Raw genomic sequence first — 9000 nt, forward strand, 5'->3', positions numbered from 1 at the left:
TATTAGATAAACTTTATCATAAACAAATACTCCATCTACACTCATTTTTAATTGTTGGTTTAAAGTTATTTTGCACGTACCTTCTAGAAAAAATGGTTATTTACACATACTAAAATAATTAAATAAATTTGATTACTTTTGATTAGAATTATCTGTCTTGTGTGAGAGAAATAGAATTATTTGTCTTCTTTCTAGTATATTTAGAATTATATTGTGTAATGCATAATATATGAAAGGTTTGGGGTTCAAACCCCAACCACCACCAAAAAAAAATTTATGCTATATTGTTTCTAGTATTATTTAATTTGTTATCTTTACATACCAACTTCGAGGTGAAGTTTGCTAGAAGGCAAACAAACATGGTTGCTCATACTTTAGCTATGGCGACCTGTTCCTGTACTAGTCACCGTATTTTTTATTCTTATCCTTCTTGTATTGAGCATTGGTTGATTAATGATAATAGCTACTCCCTCCGTCCCGGAATAACTGACACATTTTCTAAAAAAAAGTGTCCCAAAATAACTGACTCATTTCAATTTTCAATACAACTTTTATCATTCCCAATACAATATAACACTAAATAATACTACTTTTATCATTCCCAATACAATATATTCCACTTTCCCCTTTATTTATACATTTTTCTTAATATGTGTGAAAAACAAAATTGTGTCAATTAAATTAGGACAGAGGTAGTAACTTTTTTTTTTTTTTGACAAGAATAATAGCTAACTTTGTTTTGGTAAAATATATATATATATATATATATATATATATATATATATATATATTTGCATGGGTTCGTTGGTTTGTAATTTTTTTTGAATAAATAAATAATTTTATTGAATAAGAGGTAAAACAAAGTATAAAATGTACTAGACTCACAAGAATGGAAAAAGTACAAGTAATGCTCTACCACCAAAACCAATCAAAAACCATGAAAAAAAGGTAATAAGGAACGTAAATTCTTACCATGAAAAAAGTCTAAGTGATACCAAGTATATCTTCGACCAAATAAATTCAAATAATCCAACTCCACATCCTTTAAAAAAACCATTGAAAATATTACACTCCAACGCTTGAGAAGAATAGACTCCCACATTAACACCTCTTCTTTCCCCATTCCTAACCGCATTAAAATCCCCTAACATACACCACACTCCATCCCCTAAACTCCTTCTAACCTCCACAAGTCTATCACACAACCTCCTCTTATCCTCTAAATTACATTTAGAATACACATTAATGACGAAGCACCTTCGCCTGCAGGAAACTTTTTGGGGTGTTCACCAAAACGTAAAGATTTGGTGGATGTGTGTTTGAATAAACCTATGGGGAATCAACAAGTGGCAGAAGGGGGAGAAGAGTCCAAAGCAAAGTTAGACTGATGGGCATGAGAGAGTAGGGGTGAGGTCAACTGAGGATGTGATGGGGAGTCAGTCTCAAGCGCGTGAGGAGGGAGAGCTGCAGGTTGGTGGGGACGCGCCAGTGCAGCGTGTGGAGGTATTGGTTCTGCTAGATTCTAGGAATGCTGCCATTATGGTGGGGCCTGATTTTTTAGCTGATGGATTTGTTGGAGCGGTTGACCCGGCCTACGAGTGTGTTCAACCCATTCAAAGCCCATTGGACCTGCATGTTACTAATTCTTTTGTTGTGGCTGCTACACCGAATTCTGAAGGGGTGGTAAAAGTAAGCATGCACACTAGATTTAGCTTGGAGGACTCAGATTTATCTGAATATAGTGATTTGATCGATAATTTGGGAGAAGATCAGAGATTAAAGAAGCAAAGGAGGAAAGAGAAACATAGAACTAAGATGGGGAAAAATCAATTTAATCAATTGGGTGTGCCGAAGTGCTACCAATTGATAGATATAGCTAGAAATGGTAGAAGTAAAAGGAGGTCGAAGGCTGGTCACAACTCGGGTGAGGTGAGGGAGGGGTGTAGTATAGAAGTGGAGGGCGAAGATGATGGAGAGGAGGAGGTATAAAGGAGTGGCTTGTTGATGAATGAATCCAAATTGCGTCATATTGTGGTAGACCAAGATTCTTTGGTGCCGGAGACTCAATTTAGAGGAAGTGGGGATGTGATGATGGAGGAGTTGGAGGCATCTCGGCTACATGGGATTCAACAGGATTGGGCTACTCTTTTACCATGGAGGATCGAAGAGTGGTGAAAAAACTTGTTGTTATGGAAAAGATTGATGTGCAAAAGAATATTGTTAGGGAGAATGAAAATGGTGATTTATGATTATTACAACTTTCAATATTAGAGGGCTTGGAGGTGTTTCGAAGAAGAATAAAATCCATGAGTTGGTTAGGACTCATAAGGTTGATTTTTTTGCCATCTAAGGAACCTAATGACTATGTTGATACCTCCATTTTAAGACTTGAACGTCCAATGTTTGCATGTGGGATTAACATCTGGGAGGACAGATGGTTACCCTTTCAAAATGGGCACAAGATTGTCACCCAACCTACTTCTCAACATAATATCAGATTAGTTAAAGATTAAATTCTAACTGACCCTATTAGATGGAATAAGGAGCTCATTGAGCATAATTTCCTACCTTTTGAAGGCATCCAAATCCAGCAGCTACCCCTTACTCATCAGGAGTCCCATGAATTTATCATGTGGATGTTTTCAAACAATGGTGTCTATATTGTTAAGTCTGGGTACCAAGCTATCCAATCTTGGAAAAGAAACACTGATCAGGGAGCCTTTAATTCTGGGCTTATGGATAATGTTTGGAAAAAAGTATGGAGTCTGGATACCATTCCTAGACATAGGATGTTGTTATGGAGGATTATCAACAAAGCCTTACCAGTCAAAAGTGCTCTCATCAGCAGGGGAATCATGTGCTTTATGCTATGTCCCCTGTAACACCCTGTCATACCCCAATTTTTGACCTAAGGTCTTACTATCACATGTCCTCTGACCCGGAATATTCTTTGACTTTTCGGAGAAAAATTCAGCAGAGAGGTATTTTAAAATACCTCATTTTTTTCGTTTTTCGAGCCCACTTTGTTTTTATTTTTATTAGTCTCTTTATTTTGATCTTTTATTTCCATATTTATTTTTTTATTTTGTTTTTATTTTGTTTTTTTTAGTTTATCCATCATTTTTATTTTTATTAAAAAATTCCAATAGGTCCAAAAATACAAGTCAAGGTCCGTTCCATATTTTCTTCTCACGCCACCTTTTGTGGCGAAGTCTCAGAGTCAAGTTTTTCTTCCCTTTCTTAGCAGAACGCGTTTATCTTCCCTCAATTCCATTCAATTCTATTCAATTGCATTCAATCCAATTTCCTTTTAAAAAACTATTGAGTCCTATATAAAACAGTAGTGTCACACAACAAGACACACACAAAAACCATTAACCTAGCAAAACCTACACCAATTCACTACACACAAATTCATCAAAACCAATTTCTCAAGAACAATTTTCACCCACGTTTCATCCAAAAAACCTGCAATCCTCAAAACCAATTACAAACACAAAGAAACCAATTCATCATAAAAAATAATCCACAACCTTACACCAACCCAACATCAATACACAAATCATCACTGTTACAAACCAGTAACCGAACCGTACCTACAAGCCATAACCGTTCAAATCCAACAGATCCAACCGTTCACAAATCCGATCCAGACACCCAAGAAAATCAGTACCGAATCCATTAACCCAAAGGTATAAACCTTTTGTTTTAATCTAGGTCACCTTTTTTTTTTTTTTTTTATATATAAAAAAACAAAAAAAATGCAGAAGGAATAAGAGAGAAGGAGAAATGAAGAATGAGAGAAAAAGGAAAGTTTTTATATTTATATATAACCCGTCTGATTCGGTGCCCGTGGGTGCATGTCCTACCATGCACCCTCCCCTTCCTAACCCTTTGATCTTGATCAGGAGGCCCCTGATGATTCAAATCATGATCAGATCTAGACCGTCGGATCAATCAGACGGCCTAGATCCAGTCAGTCTTGGCCCATACACCCCTGTTGGTTTCTAATCCCAGTTTCTGTTTTTTATTACTGCACCCCCTTATTTCCTACTTGCACCCTCCCCAGCATTTTATTTTCTTACATGCATCCTAATTTCTTTTTTCATTTTAATTTCCTTTTCTTTTCGCATTTTCTTTTTATTATTTCTTTATTAGTTTAAATTCTGCATTTTTTAGTTATTCATGCATATTTATTTCTTCATCATTTATTTTTATTGCATATGATATAGAATGTACTTAGGGTCAATTGTACAAATCATAAATGAGAAAAAGTGTGTGTGTGTGTGTCTTTTATTTCTTTACCGCTTTATATATATCAAAAAATACAAAAAATTAGATTAGGGATTTTGTGGTGATTCAACGTCACTACAAAAATCCACGCGCTTTTAATTTTATTGCTCTGTTAGTTTAATTTTCATTCATTATTCCCAAACAACAAAAACATTCAAATAACAAAAATCACAAAAAATATTTTCATAATAAACCTTGATTTTCAATCAAGTGATCCCATTTTTATTTTATTTCTTAATCAAATGTTAATCAATTTAATTTTATCTTGAGTAATTTTCTTCAATATTAAAAAATAAAAACAAGCTTATTTTGCCACTTGGCTTTTTATTTTAAACTCTTTCAAAGCTAATAAAAAACACAAAACCAATCAAACGTCAATTTTTACCCCGAACTACGAGGTTTTGATCCCTCACGGGTACGTAGGCAGAGGACACTCGTCCTTCCCAATAATAAAAAATGTAAATAAAAACACTTTCTTTTTCTTTTAATCATCACTCTTACTTCTCTTTAAGAAAGCAAGAATTTAAATAAAATCAAGAGGTTCCCGTAGGATACTACGGACATAAAGGGTGTTAATACCTTCCCTTTGTGTAACTAACCTCCGAACCCTAAATCTTTTCAATATGGGGTGGTTTGAACTTTTTTCCCCTTTTCTTAAAAAAATTAAATGTTCAGTCGTGAAATAATTAGTGAGTCAAATGCTAATAAAATAGCTATGATATCCAAAAAATAACGTGACAGAAATGACGACTTCACTAGGAATGCCCCCTAAGAGGGTTGAGCCTAACTTGAATTTGTTTAAATTTTGTGCTATAACTTGCTTAAAAATAAAATAATGGAAATACGTGTATATATGTTCTCCCTTTTTCTTTCTTCTTTCTTAATGTGAGTGGTGAGATAAGTCTTACACCCGGGCTTGAGGGAATAATAAGACAGGATGGTGGTATAACCAAAGTGCCATTTCAAGAGTAAAGTCTAGTGTTTTGGTTCATGTGGTATAACCCCGCTCAATGGAGGGATCTTGGAAGTAATTTATGTTGGCATGAGTAGTCGTGTTGGCATTGTTATTTTTAAGTGACCGTCAAAGTTGAGGACATTTAGTTACCTTTAACCCATCTTGGATTTTTAGGACGTAGTGCGGTGGCTAATCAAGAGTAGTCTTGATTTAGTTGATACGCGATACTACACCCAAATGAGACTTTCTTACGAATGATATTGGAACGGGAGTAGTCCCGTAACCCGATAAAATTTGGAAGTGGTTGACAACTTTGGAAACTTGGTAGAACCCGTGATACAGGTACATGTGAAACCATAGTCCCTACCAAATGTCGTGTTTACCCTTGACTTCATCCTTATGGACTTAAACCTCACCATGGTTTCACCGTTTGTGTAGGATAATCATGCATACATGCATACATTCATAAACTTTTTCTCTTTAAATACCGAAGGATTTAAATAAGTTTTTGTAAACATCAGAAGTGTAAACCTTGTAAAGAGGAACACCAAGGAATACAATTTCACAAGACTTAAACCAGACCTTAGCTTTGGTGAGGACTTTGTCTTTAACTTTGCTTTTGTTCTTGAGGAAATTGTTTGTTATATTTCAAATTATCAAATGAAAAAATGTTCCTTATGATGTTTACAATTACTTTGACAAGTCCTTCAATAAAAAATGTGTCTATTTTTGCATAAGCATCATACATCATTTCACATCCATAGTTTCAAGCCCGAGTCTCACATTGTGTCTTTTCAATAAAAGGTCATTCGGTCTTAGTCAAAAGTGGTCTGATATCTTCATTCAAAGTCAGCTCGCACGTATCAGTTTGAACAAAGAAATCCACGAGCATTCGTGAAGAGGTAACAACCCTCCAGGCCGAGTTAGAGAGACTGAGTACCCTGGTGGCTTCATTGGTAGCTTCACAGAATCAGATGCATTTTCAGCAAGAGCCCGAACGCCAACATCAACAGCAGCCTCGACAACATGCTCCAAGGATGCAGTTTAACCCAATCCCAATGACATATGCGGAGCTGCTTCCCATCTTGCTCAAGGAGAACCTTATCCAAAATAGAGCGCCTCCTCGGGTGCCTAACGAGTTGCCGGTTTGGTATCAACCTAACCTCTCTTATGCCTTCCATCAAGGAGCACTCGGCCTGACATCGAGCACTGTTTCTCTTTGAAGATTGAGGTCCAGCAGCTGATTGAAGCCAATATCTTGCTTTTCAAAAATTGAATTCGGAAGTGCAAGTTAATCCACTGCCGGAATATATTACCTAGTATTGTGACAGATGGAGTGGATAGCCACAACTGAGTCGCTTTTGATGTTTCTTCTACTACTTATCTGTTCAAATAATGCGTTGGTTTGTTGTTTGCCGCTTTTCAAAAAAAAATCCTTTTGTCCCGCCCAAGAAGAAAGTGAACTTGTGCAGGGCTTTTTGCTTATGTATTTTCCATCAATAATAAAAAGTCGTTTTGATCCCGGCTTTGCTTTTATTTTGTGCTTTTTCTGGAAAAATGGTAACACAAAAAAACCAAAAAAACTTTTAATCATTCTCAAATATCTGCATAATTATAACTTGATTGTACTTACTTGTCAAAATCAAAAACCAAATCATGCATTAATAAGCCCGTTGAACACATTAATTGTGTACTCTCTCCCGACTTTGAATTCCCTATGTATGAGGCGGAAGTAGAAGAGAATGAAGAGACTCCCGACAAGATCTCTCGCATATTGGGGCATCTTAGCCGTCAAAGTTGCAAAAAAAAAAATCAAGAAGATTGTCCAGAAGATGGCTTTCATTTACAAAGACTGGGCACAAGATGCTACCATCTTCACTTCATGAGTATTGTACTTTAGTACACACTTCAATAGGGGCAACCCCCTTTTTCCTCAGTATACAACATGGAGTCCATGCTTCCCGTGGAGGTCGAAGTCCCGTCAATATGAGCCCTGCTAAAGTCCAAGCTTGATTGAACTTAATATACATGACGACTTTGTGCAACTACATCAAAAGAGGCTGAAACAAGTTTCCAACAAGAAGGTTCGTCCTCGTGAATTTCAAGAAGGAGACTTTGTGCCCAAAAAGGTACTATCTTCCCAACCAGACTCTAGGGGCAAGTGGACGCCTAACTATGAAGGCCCGTGTGCAATAACTCTTGCGACTACGGATGGTGGCAAACACATGTCCTGTGATTGCCGGTGCAGTCAAGAAATACTCTGTCAAAAATAAAAGCTCAATAAGTAGCAAACCTGAAAAGGCGGCTTATGCAAAAATGAGCGTCTCGGTGGACTGAAAACCCGAAAGGTTGGTCCACGAAAAAAATTAGAGACATGAACAAAAATGATTATCCTGATAGATTGAAAAACCGAAAGGGAGATCTATGCAAAAGTTAAGGATCAAAAGACAAAGTAACTACATCCGGTCAGCCACAATCCACTTGGGGCATCCAAATATCAAAAGACCTCCGATTCAAAGCATCTGCAAATCAAAGACTCGAAATAGGGGCATTCAAAGTTGTCAGGGAGTATAACAGTTATTGTGTTTAATTTACCTTCCCATATATTTACCATTTTCCAAAAATTTTCAAAGATCCATGGAGCCACGCTATTGGCAAGTCACCAATTAATTCATCAAATTTGAGCATGTGCCCATTTTTTATGGATCTACTTAAAGCAAAAATTTTCAAAATATAATTTTTTTTACATCTTTTGAAAAATGTGAACAACAAACACACTCTCTTTGAACTCGTGAGTAGTTGAAGCGTACATCAACATCCGCCTCGAGAACCGTTACATTTTGGAAGAGAAACATGGCTAAGCACTATGGAGAAGACCTCTGCTTTGAGCAAGATGCAGTCATAATCCAGTAATACAAAAAAAAAAATACAAAAATAAAAGCTCGCTAAGTTGAAAACCTGAAAAGGCGGCTTAGGCAATAGAGAGCGTCCCGATGGACTAAAAACCCGAAAGGGTGGTCTAGGCAAAAAATTAGGGGCATAAAAAAGGAATATATTTCCGGTGGACTGAAAACCCTTTCGGGCGGTCCAAGCAAAAGTTAGGGATTTTCAAAGAAAAATAAAACAAAAAGCACGACTGCTAAGGCAAACCAATGGAAGAACACTCTGCACTGGTTTACAAATGGCGACTTCTTCCAGACTTTGGGTCAACAATGAGTTTTATCCCCAGGAGGCATCAGTTGCTACCTTGTGTCGGGTTTTACCCCGTCAATGACTCTATTTGTTCACAATGATATCATCTTCAATGAAGATTGCCGAGTATTGGTACTGTGATGTCGATCTACCTCCCATCTTGCCTGTCATGTCTCATTGAGTTCACCGATCATATACAGTTATGCAGTTATACAGTCTTATAAAGTCATACTTCCATACATTCATGCATATACACAACGTTATTCATACATGGTTGCATCAGTCACCTAGAGTCCTGTTTGGCCGTATCCTTTCAGTTCGGTCCTCACTCATCATTGTGTCAAGCGAATAGCTTGCAACCACCGTTTATCTTTTTGTGCCAAGCGAATAGCTTGTAACTACCTTTTTGTTACTTTTGTGCCAAGCTAATAGCTTGCAAACACCTTTACATACCTTTGAGTCAGGTTAATAGCCTGCAAACACCTTTTGAGTCAGGTTAATACCCTGCAAACACCTTTTGAGGCAGGTTAATACCATATAAATACCTTTTGAGTCAGGTT

This window comes from Medicago sativa, chromosome 6, assembly GCF_051527215.1.
Source record: "Medicago sativa cultivar Bolivia chromosome 6, Bolivia_mono, whole genome shotgun sequence".
In the NCBI taxonomy this organism is placed as follows: Eukaryota; Viridiplantae; Streptophyta; class Magnoliopsida; order Fabales; family Fabaceae; genus Medicago; species Medicago sativa.